Source organism: Elephantulus edwardii, unplaced genomic scaffold (assembly GCF_000299155.1).
Source record: "Elephantulus edwardii isolate Elephantulus edwardi_28Jun2011 unplaced genomic scaffold, EleEdw1.0 scaffold00174, whole genome shotgun sequence".
Lineage (NCBI taxonomy): Eukaryota > Metazoa > Chordata > Mammalia > Macroscelidea > Macroscelididae > Elephantulus > Elephantulus edwardii.
The window spans coordinates 2342726-2358569 of NW_006399924.1; the positions used below are offsets into that span (position 1 = coordinate 2342726).

Genomic DNA, 15844 nt, shown 5'->3' on the forward strand with positions numbered 1-15844 from the left:
GAGACAGTGAGATTGGCACAGGACAGAGCAGAGTTTAGAGCTGTTGTACATAGGGTTGCTATGAGTCACAAGTGACTCGACATCACATAACAACAACAACAACAACAACAACAACAACAACAACAACAACATATACATGTGAAAGTTGGACAGTATGAAAGGTGACTAAAGAATTGAAGCCTTTAAATTATGTCAGTTGCTAAGTGAACAAACAAATCTGCCCTGGATGAAGCGCATCTAGATTTTCTTAAAAGCAAAGTTGGTGAAACTTCGCCTCACATACTTTTAAAGGCGTATTGTCAGGAGAGGCCAGTCTCTGGAGAAGGACAGCATGACTGGTGTAAGGTGAAGGCTAAGTGAAAAAAAGAGGAAGACTATCAATGAGATGGATTCATACACGAGTGGCAACAACAGTAGGTTTAAATACAGCAGAAATGGTGAGGCTGGCATAGAATTAGATGGTGTTTTGTTGTTTTGTACATGGTATCATGTGAATTGGAGCCAGCTTTGTCTGTTTCTGAGAATTTTTAAGTCTAGCCAGGGATACGCTCTGAAAATGGTTAGTTAATGAAATCCTCTCTAGGTAAACAAAATAACCTTCAAGATAATTTCCACTCTTAGTAATGTGTATTTTAAAAATTGTACTAAATTATTTTGAGTCTTGACAGTAAAGCATTGTGAAAAATTCATTTTTTTTATGTGCAAGTAACTACCTAATATTTTGCTAATGTCTCTTAGAATTCATTTAAGAGAAAGTGAGAAGACAACTTTCAACTGATGGATTGATACAGTGTTTTGCTGCAGTGGGCTGGAATATATCAGATTGTCAGTATGGCACAAGAGAGGACAAAGTTAAGATATGTTGTTCATAGGATAGTTTTGAGTCGTACTTGACTTGATGCCACATAACATCAACAAGTCACCAGTGCTCCCTGAAGAGGTAGTTTGTGATGTGCTGTTGAGTTGGAGGTGACTCATAGCTGACCCTTTAGCAAGTTTTCTGAGGCAGATAATCATATAGGAGATTGCTCTTCCTTCTGCCTTGAAGCAGCTGGTAGATTCTAACCATGTGTGTTCAGGATAGCTGTGGCAGCTTCATACCACTAGGCCACTAGAGCTTGAAGAGGCAATGGTCACATACGAGAGATTTTTTGATAAAGATAAGCAGATGTTCACTGAAATAAGTAGACTATTGGTAGCTGAAGTTCATCGCTTCTGTTTGTAATCAAGATTGGCTTGGAAGTTATGATATCTCTTTCTCATGTGCATATTATATAATTGATTTTGACCTAGGTTTTTGAGTGTAATCCAGACTGTTCTTATGAAAACAATTTTTTGTTTTCTTTTCTTTTAAACCTGAAACATGATTTAATTAGATATTTTGCAAGAAAGTAGAACATCAACTTGTGAGGATAAGCTCCATTAGTGGGAAGAATACAGAATCCCCAGGTACCTTTTGAGCTGACAAATGGCTCTAATTTTTGGTTTGGAAGTCCACAGCTTTCTGATCAACCTTGCACTGTTCTGTAATCTATTTCTTCTTCTCTGTGTCAAAGGTCTCGTCCTTCTGGTGTCTGGGCTTCTGCAACTGCTTCTGTGTCAGTGAGATGTTACGGGATTTTCACACCACTGATGTCAACTTTAGTGGAGGTAACAATGACAGATTTCTGGTGTGTTCTCTGCAGAGGAACTCAATTGAGGGTCAGAGGTCCAGTCACTTAAGAGCTCATCGTTGTCCAGCTGCTTGAGGAAAACCACTTTCTTGCCTCTATGGCTCCCTGTGAGGATGATCAGAATGTTCCTGGTGAAGGGTTTTTGCTGTGGCTCTTCCTTCTTGGCATTTTGTGAAGTTTAACCACTTGAGTACCACCGTTTTTATCACCACCAATTGATTTTGTGACGAGAATCTTCTGCTCCTTATTGTCAACCCTGAACTTGGTTGCTAAATACTTCTTTTTCTACATGGTCTTCCTGGAACACGTGGCCTATCAAGAATACCTGCCAATTCCTCTGACTTGGAGGACTGGGCCAGGATTCCAGATGCACTGGGACTTCCCCTTCTAGGACGTTTTTTGCCCTTGTCCTTGACCTTTTTAACTTTGCTACTGGCATCTGCCTTCTTGGCTTCAGGCTCTTCTCCTTGATGTGTGGCTTGATGAAAGCCCCTCACTAATTTTTGCTGTAAGTTTGCAAAGTGGGACCTATTAATTATTGATAACCAGATGGATTTTGCTGTGGACAAATGTATTTAATTCTTGTTGGACTTCTTTTGTATGTGAAAAAGCATTATGTAAAATACCATCATTCCTATCATCTGGGGTTTTCTCATCTGCATTGACCATCCACCCTTCCAAGCGTGATGTCTTTCTCCAAGGACTGGTCCCTCTTGCCACTGTGCCCAAAGTATATGAGAGAGAGCCTCAGAATCTAAGGAGCAACTTGGTTTCACCCTGTCCAGGACAGAAGTATTTGTTTTCTTGTTCAGTACTCTTCTCCAGCACCACAACTCAAAGGCATTGATTCTTCTTGTATCATCCTTAGTCATTGTCCAGCTCTCTGATGCATGGCAAGTAATTGCAAAGACCATGGCCTGGATCAGGCACACCTTAGTCTCTAGATTGACATTGTTGCTCTTCAGCACTCTGGAGAGAGCCCTGACAGTAGAGGATGATCCTAGAGGAGTAACTGGGGTAATAGAACTAGATTTGTCATAGACAGATTGACTCAGGATAGCTCAAGATTCAGAGCTATTGTGCATAGGGTCGCTGTGAGTCAGTTGACACAGTGGCACATAACAACAACAAAATAACATTAGCATCAAGTTAAAGCGTTTTTATTCTGTCATACAGTGAAACGTGTGGACCTGTGTGGGGACTGGTTTGTTTTGGGGTCTCAGGTTTTCTGCCTTTTGACAGGTTGCAATCTTAACATTTTTCTTTGCTCTCAATTGGAAATATTTGTGTTTTCTTCCCTGTCTAGTTCTATCTTGATAGATTTTACTGTATTTGTAGTAAAAATGCTTATATGAAAATATTATTATTTATTTTTTTAACAATTGAAGACACTAAGGCAGAGTGTAAAAATTGCATCTTAGTGTAACTCTTCCATTTTCATCTGCCCAGTGTCCTGAGTCAGAGTCAGTATCTGCTACCTTTAGAATTTGAGCATGAACATCTGTGGAAGGAACTGCTAGCTTCTTCCATGGGAAAGGGTACAGTAGATTGTGCCCTACGCCACTAGGGCTTCTTGAATCTTCCCTTTGGAGATGATAGTGGTACAGATTCACATACCTTTTAGAACTAGGCAGGTAACTCGTGTACAATCTAGGAAGTAATGACATTTGCCTTGCTTAAAGTCCTATAAAGATGTAACTTTTGAATGTATAATATTTGATATATTGAGTGCAGAAATCTTGTACAAATCTTAATTCATTTAGTTTGCATAAAATGACAGTTGTGAGTTCAGCAACCCAAACTACATACTACATACATGACTGTTAACATAAGGCCTTCATGTGTCATCTTTCAGTCACTAATTATCATGACTTAGGTTGTTTAACAGCATAGGTTGATTTTGGCTGTTTTTAAAATGTTTACTTAATCTCCCCTCCATTTTAAAAAATTGTGATTTCATTGAAAGTTTGCAGAAAAGTTGGATTTTGATCCGTTCATGTTCACACATTTTTCTTCCTACCTCACTCGTTCACTTAAAAAAAAATTCATTCATTGTTGCATAATTTACTCCCTGCCTGCCGCCAGCTCACTTTGCTATATACCTCTTCTTCTGGACTTTTGTCTTATTTTTGTTTTTGATGGAAGAGACAGTATATACTAGTCTGTGACTGGTTGGTCATTGTGAAATGCCTTCATGTTTAAATCGTAGCTTGTTCTTTGTTTATGCTGGAAAATATTTCCATGGTATGATTATGTTAAAATTAACTATTCACATAATTACTGAACATTTAATTTGGGTTTCCAGTTTATTACTATTATAAATTAGTTTGCGGGAACTTTTCTTTGACAAGTTTCTTGCTGGTAATTTTATACACAGTCAACATTCTCAGGACCAGTATCCAGGAAATGAAAAGACGTATTGCAATGGGAAAGTCTGCTATTAGGGACCTCTCCAAAGTACTAAAGAGCAATGGTGTCTCTCTGGAGACTAAGGTCCGTCTGATACAGGTCATGGTCTTTGCTGTCACTTGTTAATGCATCAGAGAGTTGAATAGTAACTAAGTAGAATAAAAGGAGAATTGATGCCTTTGAGCTGTGGCTCTGGAGAAGAGTATTGAGGGTACCATGGACTGCTAGGAAAACAAACAGATTCATCCTGGAAAAGGTTAAACCGGGCGGCTCCCTCGAGGCAAGGATTCTGAGGTTCCATCTAATATACTTTGGACATGTTGTAAGGAGGGCCTGGTCCTTGGAGAAGGACATCATGCTTGGGAGGGTGGAGGGACAGCACAGGAGGGGAAGGCCCTGTGACTGGGGTAATTGGGATGGGTGTATCGGAGACAGTGTGATTGGCACAGGACAGAGCAGAGTTTAGGGCTGTTGTACATAGGGTCTCTATGAGTCACAAGAAACTCAGCGGCACACAACAACAACAACCACCACCACCACCACCTTATACACATTGGGGAGTGGTCACACATAAATTCAGATTTGCTGGATACTTTACATGATTTTCTGAAATGGTTTTATCAGTTTACATTCCCACTAGTAACGTGTGAGAGTTTTAGTTGCTCCATATTGTCCCAAATATTTGGTATTATTTTTCTACCAGTTTTACTGGTAGAAAATGTAGCATTGTTGAAGTGTATAGCATTGTAGTTTAATAGGCATTTCCCTATGACTAGTTGTAGTAGCGTTCTCTGTTCACGTAGAAGCCTCATGCTCTAGGTATAACTTCTAAATGAATACAATTAAGTGGTCTGGGATTCTCATTCTTTTCATTGTTAGCCATAATTTGTTATGATCCACACAGTCAGATGCCTTTGTCAGTAAAACACAAATAGATTTTATTTTCTCTACTTTCAGCCAGGATCCATCTGACATCAACAGTGATTTCCCTGGTGCCATAGCTACTTTTAAACCCAGCTTGTATTTCTGGCAGTTCTCTGACTCTGTATTGCCTACGTGTTTTTGAGTGAAATTCAGAAATGTTTCACTTGCATCTAATATTAATAATACTGTTCAACAATTTCCACATTCTGTTTGATATCTTTCTTGGGAAAAGGAACAAATATGGATCTCGTCCAATCAGTTGGCCATGCAATTGTCCTTCAGATTCCTGGCATAGACTGGTGAGCTTGTCCAGGGCTACATCTTTTAGTTGAAGCTTTTCACTTGGTAACCCATTGATTCCCGGGACCTTATTTTTTGCCAGTACTTTCAGTGCAGCTTGAACTTTATTCATTACTTTTTTTTTTAAGTTTGCCTAACTTCTTTGCTTATTTTTTTTCCCTTATTTATTTGTTTCTTTGTTGTTGTGTACCATTGAATCAGATCTGACTGGCTCAGGAGATATCCCCTCCTTCTCCAGCTGAGCCATCTGGTGGATTCAGATTGTGTGCCCTGAGAATTGCAGCACAGCTTTTTGCCACTATGCCAACAGAGATCCCTTTTTTTCATTACTCTTGACTTTTTTTCCCCCCTTTTAAAAGAATCTTTACTAATCAGGGAAATTAATAACTAGCTCTTTCTCTAACAGACTGAATCATGTTTTATTTGTCAGAAACAATTTAAATATATTTAATAGCCATATTATGTTGTTCAAAGTAAGTAATATCATGCACTTGTCAAAATACTTAATAGAAAATTGTTTTGTGTCAGAGGTATTGAGGAAAAGTGAACTAGTTGGGTTCAGTGAGAATAGATCAGAATAAACTACTCTCCCAAACAGTAACCATATTTCCTCTTCTCTAAGTGTAGGTCCTGCAGTGCTTGCTAGATCAAGGAATCTATTTTCAGTCTGTACTGTATGCTGATTGGTAGTATCAAAGCCTCTAAAAGAAAACATTTTCTCCATGTCTTCAGACATGTCATCAAATAGTCCACCTCCAAAAGAAAACTCCTGGAAATGATGCCTTTGTCTGCAAAACTATCTTGGTGGGTGTGGAAGTGATTTTCAAAATGCTACTTGGAGTGAGTGTTTTGGTTTTGACCAAAAAAACCCCCAAAGTCTTTAAATACGTCATCAAAATTGAAGTTAAATGACTGCTCAAAAGGACTTCTATCTCTTTGTCCTTTACGATTATTAAAAACATTGTGTCCAAGCATATTATATTAGCATCTGAGAGAGTTTCATGTCCTTCTACAGTCTCAATTTTGCTTCAGCGTCTGGGCTCTTTGTTTTGTCAGGGTGGTGTTTCATGAAAGGCCTTCTTGATTTGGTGTACTTAAGTGGATTTTGGCACACCTAGATATCATTGTAATTTTTTTGAGGCCAGAATGAATTCTGTTATCATTAAGATACAGATTGCAAAGACAAAAAACTGACTAGTGAGTAGCTATGTCTAATATTCCTCCAGCTGCTATTGTTGCTGCTACTCCACTCAGCAGTGTTGGTGAAGCTGCTGCTGATTTCCATGTGGCTGCCTTTGTGGCCTCTGCAGTCATTGGAGCCATACAGTGATTGCTTACACAGTGACTTCGCTGTCCTTCGGCTGCCTTGGATGCCATTCTCTTCTCTGCCTGCACCCCACTGGCAGGTATTTGTTGCCGATGCAGTTGCCGAGAGAGAATACCAACACAAAACACTTCCTTATTGTCTCCTCCTTTTCACCTTACCCTTGGGTTTTGATAATTTGGTACTTCCTGAAATATTTTGGTGTTGGCCAATTCTTTTTGATAAGGTGATTTTGTGTATTCCCTCCATTTCTTTTGATGCTTCCTGGGTCATTTTAAGATTTTTGCTTATAGCATCTCGATATTGCAACTCAGAGTTTGAATTTGTTTTTTAGTGTGTTCGGCTTGAGAAATGCCTAACAGAGTCTTGCCTTTTTATTTTCCAATTCTAGCTCTGCACATTTCTGTTCTAATACTTTGCTATGTCATCGTGAGTTGTCATTTGAAATCTTCTTTTCAACTCTTTTACTTAAGCATCTCTTGTCTTTGTTTTGGCTTCTAAACATGCTAGTGTGATTTTCAGGGTCTCTCCAGAGCAGAAGAACACTGCATAGTTTAAAATGAAGAAATAAGCGCATCAGAGTTGTATCCTCTCTCCATACCTATTCAACCTTTGTGAGCAAATTATTTGAGAAGCTGGACTCTATGAAGAAGAATATTGCACTAGGATTTGAGGAAGACTCAACAATTTACACATATGACATAATCTTGCTTGCTAAAAGTGAGGAAGACTTGAAGCACTTACTGCAGATGATCAAAGACTACAACTTTCAATATGGATTACATCTCAACGTAAAAAAAAATATCTTATTACTGGACTACTTAGGCAACATTATGTTACATGGAGAAAACATTAAAACTGTCACGACATCTTATTTAGATTAGCAATCAGTAACCTTGGTACCAGCAGTCAGGTGGTAGGGATATATATACACACTGTACTGGGAAAGTCTGCACTCGCACCTCTCCAAAATTACTGAGGAGCATTGATAGCAGTTTGAAGACTAAAGTGTACCAGTGATTAAGGATACAGAAGAAGAATTTATGCCTTTGAGTTGTGTTGCTAGAGAAGAATAATGAACTTAAAATGGACAGCTAGGAGACCGAATAGGTGTGTCTTGGAGAGGGTGAAATCACGTCTTTCTTTTTTTTTAAAATTTAGCAAAATGGCTTTTTTTTTTAATTGAGCAGAAGATATAAGCAGACAATACATGCAAAGAAGGCATAAAAGATCAATAAGCACATGAAAAGCATAAAAATATGGAACGCTTCACGAATTTGCGTGTCATCCTTGCACAGGGGCCATGCTAATCTTCTCTGTATCGTTTCAATTTTAGTATATATGTGCTGCCGAAGCGAGCACAATCGCGTCTTTCTTTTGAAGTAAGGATTTTGAAGCTCTGTCTCACATCACTTTGAGGGACCAGTCCTTGGAAAAGGACATCAGCTTGGAAGGTTGGAGGGACAGTGTAGGAGAGGAAGCCCCCAATGATTGACATGATAACTGGGACAATTGGATTAGGTATGTGTGTTGGAGTTAGTGAAAAAACGACTCAGGATAGGGCAGGGTTGTTGTACATAGGATCACATACTTGTTACACAGCTGAGAGCTGAACAAAGATCACAAGGAGAATTGATGCCTTTGAGCTGTGGTGTTGGGTAAGAGTACCGAATATCCTGTGGACCGACAAAAGAACAAACAGATAAGTCTCAGAGAAAGTGAAGTTCCTGGGAGGCAGAGACAACAAAGTTTCATCTCACATACCTTGTCCTTTTGCTAGGAGAGGTCATTCCTCTGGAAGGGACATCATGCTTGGAAAGGTGGAGGGTTGATGAAAGAGAGGAAGACCATAAACCAGGTGTATTGACGAAGTGACTGCAGATAGGCTCAAGTGTGTCAAGAATGAAGAGAAATGGCATAGTATAGGACATGGTTCACATCTATTGTTCATAAGGTCACCATGAGTCATACTTGACTTGATGATACCGAACAACGATGACGACGACTAGCTGAGCATAATTTTTAGATCCCTGTTGATCTTTGGATATCTCTAGTGGTGGTTCTTTTTTTGTTGGAGTTTTTGCCTTTTTTCTCAGTGCTTTTGTGGGATTCTTTATGCATTATGGGTAAGAGTCTTTTGTTGGATGTGTGTCTTACTTTGAGGCTTATCTAGTAATTTAGTAGTTTTAGAAAAGGAGCATTTTGACATGGCTTAAAAGTTTAAAAAGTTCATAAAGGCAAATCATAAGAAGCATTTCTCCCACTCCTTTGGTTCCTATATCCCCAGCACATTGTCAGTTAATAGTTTATCCTTCCAGAAGTTTTAATATATGTCAGTGCAGACATAAATATTTTTGCTTTTTATGTACTGGAAATTCCCTCATGTTTTTACTTAAAAATGAACCTTTGTGATACTTGTATATCAGCAGAGCTTGCTTTCTCTCCCCTCCCCCAAAAGATTTAGAAAACACTAGTTTGATAGATTTTTTTTCCAAAGGACAAAACAGATAATTTAAATACAAGCCTAACAGAATTGCTCCATCAAAGTGGGCAATGCTAACAGGCCTTCTCACTTCTAGATGCTTGCTGGAGTCATCAGAGTCTTCTCTCATATACATCCCTTTTATCTGCAGTGTAATCTACAATTTCTTGGGGGCACATTAATTTTTCTGCATCTATATCAGGAATTTCAAACCCAAATTCCTCTTCCATGACTGTGGTAATCTCCACTTGGTCCAAACTATCTAAGCCCAGGTCTTTCATAAATGGGAATTTACCAAAAGTTTTTTGGGTCAGTCTTACCATAGTGCTTCAAGACATAAAGAACCTGTTCCTGGCTTCCCGCTAACTTCAACGAGGGTGCATCACTATACAGATGGTATAACTGTGTGACTCTCCCAGGAACCTGTGTGGATATTGAGACTGACAGCTGAAACGACTTCTCAAAATTCCCACAGAACACAGTGACCGAACTACGGTCAACGTGGTGGCCTGCGACAGCGGCGCAAAGGTCATCTGCAGGCAGCAGACACAACCCAGGATGCACTGCCTTACTTATTTAGTAATAATTTTTTAATTAAGATTTTACCAAAAGTTTACAGAAAAGTTGGATTTTCATGCATTCATTGTTGTAAATTTTATTCTCCCACTCTTCTTTTTCCTCTTTGAATTAATTTTCTTTTTTTAGTTTTTAAACATTCAATGTTGTACAATTTCATCCCTCCTCTCTTCCTTTCTCCCTCCCCTTCCCTAGTCCTTTTTGCAATGCACCTCTTATTCTGGATCATTGTTTTACAAATAATGTCTAATAATAGATTTCTTTTAAAAAGTTCGTTCCTTTGTCTGTTCCACTGCAGTATTAATTATCTACTCATTATTTTCCTATTCTCTTCCCAACCTCCCATGTTAGTGCTGCTTCATAATAGTGGTGCAGTGCAGTATTTGTCCTTTTGTGACTGGGATATTTCACTCACATAATGTCCTCCAGAATCACCCATGTGATGTAATGTTTTATGAGTTCATTACTTTTTCAATGGTGCATAGCATTCCATTGTGTGAATAGAGCATAGTTTTTCTGTCCATTCATTTGCTGATGGGCGCTTGGGTTGTTTCCATCTCTTTCCTATTGTGAATAAGGCAGGAATAAATATGGGTGTACATACATCTGTTTGGATGGCCGTTCTGGTTTCTTTAGGGTATATTCCCAGCAGTGCAATTGCTGGGCCAAATAGTATTTCTATTTTCAACTTTTTGAGAAAGTACCAAACTGCCTTTCATAGTGGTTGGATCATTTTGCACTCCCACCAGCAGTGAATAAGGGTTCCAATCTCTCTACAACCTTTCCAGCATTTGTTCTTTGCTGCTCTGTTGAACTTTGCTATTGTTGCTGGGGGCTTTCTTATTTTTAGAACTGTTTTTTATATTAGTGTAATTATTAATTTTTTAAAAAATAAAGCTTTATTGAGTTAAAATTTTTAAACTCTAGTTCAATCACTTAAAGTTTATAATTCCATATTGTATAGTGTGTAATGTGAGGACTGTTAACCAGCAGATTGACTCTGAATCCATTTCTGCTTCCTGGGAGAAAGATGTACAGTTTCCTCCTGTAAGGATTTATAGCCTTGGAAACCTGATGGAGAGCTCCTGAGTCCACTCGATGGTAGTGGGTTTATCATCAATTCACAGAACTGTACAGCCTTTGTTATAATAAGTTGTAAAACATTCTCACCACTTAGAAGAAGAAATTCTCTATCCTTGACCATGCCCAAGATATTTACTTTCAAGTCCCTCATCCTCAAACTTTTTTTTTTCTTCTTCTGTTTTATAGGTTTGCCTGTGTTGGATATTTCAGTTGAATGAGATCTTTCCATTTGTGGTCCTTTATGATTGGATTCATCCAGTTAATATAACACATTTTAGGTTCATTCATGCTACAGCATCTATGCTGTCTACTTCATTCCTGTGCGTGAGCAGTAGTCCATTTTATGACTCATCTATATTTTGTTTATCCATTTATCAGTTAATGAAGATGTAGTTGTTTCCACTTTGTTACTAGTATGAATAATTATATTGCATGAACATTCATAAATCAATTTTTTCATGGACCTAAATTGAATCATATCTCAATGAGTGTACTGCTAGGAGATGAATTGTTCAGTCATGTATTTATTTTTAATCTTTATTAAAGAACTTTATTTTTAATCTTTTGTGAATTGCCAAACAGTTTATAAAAGTGTCTGTACCAGTTTCCATTCCCATCAGTAGTGTATCAGATCTCCAGTTTCTCCACATCTTTGCCAATATTTATTGTTCCCTGTCACTTTAATTCTATCCATCCTATAGAGTGTAAAGTAGTATCAAGGTTACACATCCTGTCTATCAACAGGATTAATGGACAAACAGAAGTGGTATATACATAAAGTGAAATGCACTCAGCTACAAACAGAAATGAAGTCCTGGTACATGCTTTAAACTGAACAAACCTTGAAAACATTGAGTGAAAAAGTCACAGAGGGAAATAACATGATTGCACTTACATGAATTACCTAGAATAGGCTTGTATACATACAGGCACTAAAATTTTTAATAGATCATATGGGAAGGAAAGGGTGACTCTGGATAGGGAACATTGAGTTTCTTTTAAGGGTGATAGAAAAATTTGGAAACAGGACGGTGATTATTGAACACCATAATGCAATTACTGTCACTGAAAAACATGTAAAACCTGTTGAAGTGGCAAATGGGTGGTTATATACATGATTACCATGGTTGGAAAAAGTTGCATATTTTTTTATTAACTTTATTCCTGATCGGTATCTTTTGATTTTATTTTAAAACTTTAAATTTCTTTACTGCTTTATAGAAATAGTTAATGTTTGTTAATTTTTTTTTTTTCCTCTAAGAAAACCACTCAGACTGCGTCCTCTCCCTCTTCCTCTCCCATGATGGGAGAGAAGAAAATGTTTGTTAATTGAACCCACTTCCATTCAGATTTTTTAGTAAGTCTTTGGGAATACTAAATTTTATCTCGTACATTTTCTGAACCTGAGCAGCTCTGGCCGCCTAGTAGTAAGGAAGTTGTACTGACAAACCAAAGGTGCATGGTTCAAATTCACCATCTGCTCTGTGGAGGATAGATGGTTTTCAAACTCTTCTATATGATTACCTGCCTCTGATAACTTGTGGAGAATCCGCTATGGATCAGTTCCTGATGGCACATAACAACATTGAAATAATGTTATAATTGTCCACCTTATTTCATTTATATGTATTACTTTTCTATTATTAAACAAGTTGTTATGTGCTGTCAGGTTGACAGTGACTCATAACAACCCTATGAATAATAGCTCAGAACCCTGTCCTATCTTGAGCCTATACATGTGACCCCATTGCTCCATTTATTGTGTCACTCTTAACCATGATCTTTCTCTCCTGCATTGACCCTCTGTCCTTCCAAATTTGATGTCCTTCTCCAAGGACTAGTACCTCCTGGCAACATGCCTAAAGTATGCGAGACAGAGTTTGAAAATCCTTCCCTCCAAGGAGCAACCTGGCAATTCATGGCATGTTCTGTACTCTTTTCCAGCATCACAACTCAAAGTCATCAGTTCTTCTGTCGTCCTTAGTCAATGTTCAGCTCTCAGATGCATAGCAAGTAATTGAGAAGACCATGCACAAGATCAAGCACACTTTAGTCTCTAGACTGACATCTCTGCTCTGTAACATTCTGGTGGGGTCCCTGACAGCAGACTTCCAGAGCAGTTCATCTTTTGATTTCCTGGGTGCTGATGTCAAGAGTGTTGATTGTGGAACTGAGCAAGAAACAAGTCTTACATTCTTAAGTAAACTTGGTCGCCATGCATTTTCCATTTGCTAGATTTAGTTTGCTTATATTTTGTGTTCAATTTTTGCATTCATACTCAAGAATTGAGATTGTTCTATGAGGTTCCTTGTTTTTCTGATATACTGTTAAAGCAAATTGAAAACTTTTTCTGTTCTCTTAAAGTGTTTTCATTAAATTAATACTTTAAAAATACTTGTTATGTGCTCTTGAGTCACTTGTGACCCTGTGTACAACAGTTCTGAACCCTGCTCTATCTTAGCACAACATCAGTGTCTCTGACACAACTACCCCCATTACCCTAGTCACTGAGTCAGTCCGTCTCATTTGTCGTCTTCTCTTGCACTGTGCCTCCACCCTTGCAAGCATGTTGTCCTTCTCCAAAGACTGGTCCCTCTTTGAAACATGCTCAAGATTATGTTGGATGAAGAATCAGAAACCTTACCTTGAAGGAGCAGCCTCGTTTCACCCTCTCTAGGACAGATCTATTTGTTCTCTTGGCAGTCCATGGTATATGCCTTACTCTTCTTCTGCACTAAACTCAAAGGCATCAATTCTCCTATCAATTTTCCTTAGACATTGTTTAGTTCTCTGACGTATATATAACAAGTGATCGCGAAGATGATGGCTTGCATCAGACTCACCTTGGTCTCCAGACTGACATTGTTGCTCTTCAGTACTCTGGAGAGGTCCCTGACAGCAAATTTTCCCAGTGCAGTTCATCTTTTGATTTTCTGGCTGCTGGTACAAAGACTGTTGACTGTGGAGCCAAGCATCCTCAGGCTGTGAACATTTTCAAATCTCCTTGCTGTCTGTCATGATGCTACCAGTTGGCCAAGTGGTGAGAATCTTTGTTTTCTTTTTGTTTTTAAAATTTTTATTAAACTTTATTAATTTTAATGAACGTTTACAGAGATTTTGGATTTCCATTCATTCATTGTTGCACTGTTTTCTCTACCCCCCCAGTTCGTTCCTCTTTTTTTTTCCCCCCTTGAAAGTCTGTTTTAATTGTCCCATTGCCACAGTGTTTGTCAAAGCCAGTTCTGATTAATCTCCTTTGTCAGTGTATCCTTTGCCATTCCCTATCACTCCTCCTGAGAGAGACTTCACCCTGATTCATTAAGAAAAGAGGACGGCATATTCTCTTAGCTACTTCCTGCTGAAAAGGGACACTGTGAGTTTCAGGGTGAAGATCTTCTCTCACTACTCTAAAGGGCCCCTTTGGTAATAGGAAACATGTAGACTATTGTGGAGATTGATTTTGGAATTTAGATGCACTGTTATCAGTTGTGCTTAACCATACATGTTCATATCCTTGAAGATGTATCATGGAAGTGTTGCAGCCTAGAAGACACAATTTAAACTAACAAGTTAAAAGTACATGAGTCAAAAATTAAAGGCAATAATATTCCAAGTAGAGGTTCTAACAGTGGCACAAATCAAGTTACAGAGGGAAGGTAGTTCTTAAAATAAAAGGCTTATTGACTAGCACTTTGTCTACTATAGTATAAAGGTTAGGAACCAGAAGATGTAGAAGCTCAGCTTGTCAATTATTGTTCTTAAGTCCTGGACCAAATTCCATCTACCACTGTGTTATTTTACAGCTCGGAAGTCCACATGCAAGGCAGAGGTGAAGTAAGGAACTGCTTACGAGGCTTTCCGTCAATCCCAACAGCTAAGAAATAGAAGAGTTGGGACCTCAGAAGGCTTTTAGGGCCAAATAATAGGCTCTTGTGTCCAGGAGAAAATGAATATATTTACCAGTAATGTTAATGCTCACCCACGGCTCTTCTGGGAGGATCTAAATCGTTGAATCGTCCTCCTTTGTTTCCATCTGGGAGCTGGGACCTGTCAGTCCTGTCAGTCACGAGGACCTGATATGGCCATGTGTCCTTGAGATCCACACGTAAAGCAAGCGAGTGGGAGCTTCCTCTCTATTCCCTTGCCTATCTGTGGCTCTTGTCTGTGACACTGTCTACTGAAGTGGCCCAGCTTTCCACAGTGGAAGCAATTCTGACCTCCTTTATTACCTTTGGGTGGCATTGTTTATGAGTAAGACTTCCTTTTCCTGACACAGGCCTTCAACTGGCAGCAGTAGCTGCCCCAATAATTTTGGCCATTCTCTGGTCTTTGCTCTTCCCTCTAGATCTCAGTTGTTAAAAGAGGAAAAAATTCAAACAAATATATAACAAATAATTTTGAACAATATAATATTTTAAGTCTAAGGCTAGAAATATTAACAATATGATCATTTCCAATCCAGAAATACATGTTCCAATGCAGTTCCTATTTTCCATAAATAGTTTTGGTAAGAAGAATATTGTAAATGTAGGTACAGTTCCACTATTCCTCCTCCATGCCGTGATACAGTATTTTTAGCATGAGCAGTTATAAATCCATTGCCATCCTTACTCTAACTTAAATTTCTTTTTTAAATTTAAGTTTATTATTAATTTCAGTTAAAATTTACAGAGGCTTTGGATTTCCATTCATTGTTGCACATTTCTCCCCTCCCTAGCCTCCCCCCCAGAACACTACCCTCTTGGAAAAGTAAAAGAAAAATTATTTCATTGTTTTACAAATCCTCCCCCAGGTCCACTCCACCTTGTAGCCTTCACTCTAGACTCCTGTCATGACAGAAATACCTAATCACATATCTCTTTTAAACAGTTTTCTCCCTCATCTGTTTCAGTGCAGTTTACATGATTGAAGCCATCTTCCTCAGTCTGTCCCCAACCGCAGGGTCAGTCCTCTTTTACAACAGTGGCACCATCCAGTATTTGTCCTTTTGTGACTGGGATACTTCACTCAGCATAATGTTCTCCAGAGTCAACCATTTTGAATAATATTGCATGAGTTCCTTGTTTTTCAATG

General features: G+C 38.5%; 1 protein-coding gene across 2 annotated transcripts in view; it reads left to right on the forward strand.

The window, feature by feature from the left end:
* TRIM33 (tripartite motif containing 33) overlaps nucleotides 1–15844 on the forward strand; it is a 155350-nt gene that overhangs the window by 21041 nt on the left and 118465 nt on the right. The window lies entirely within an intron of this gene.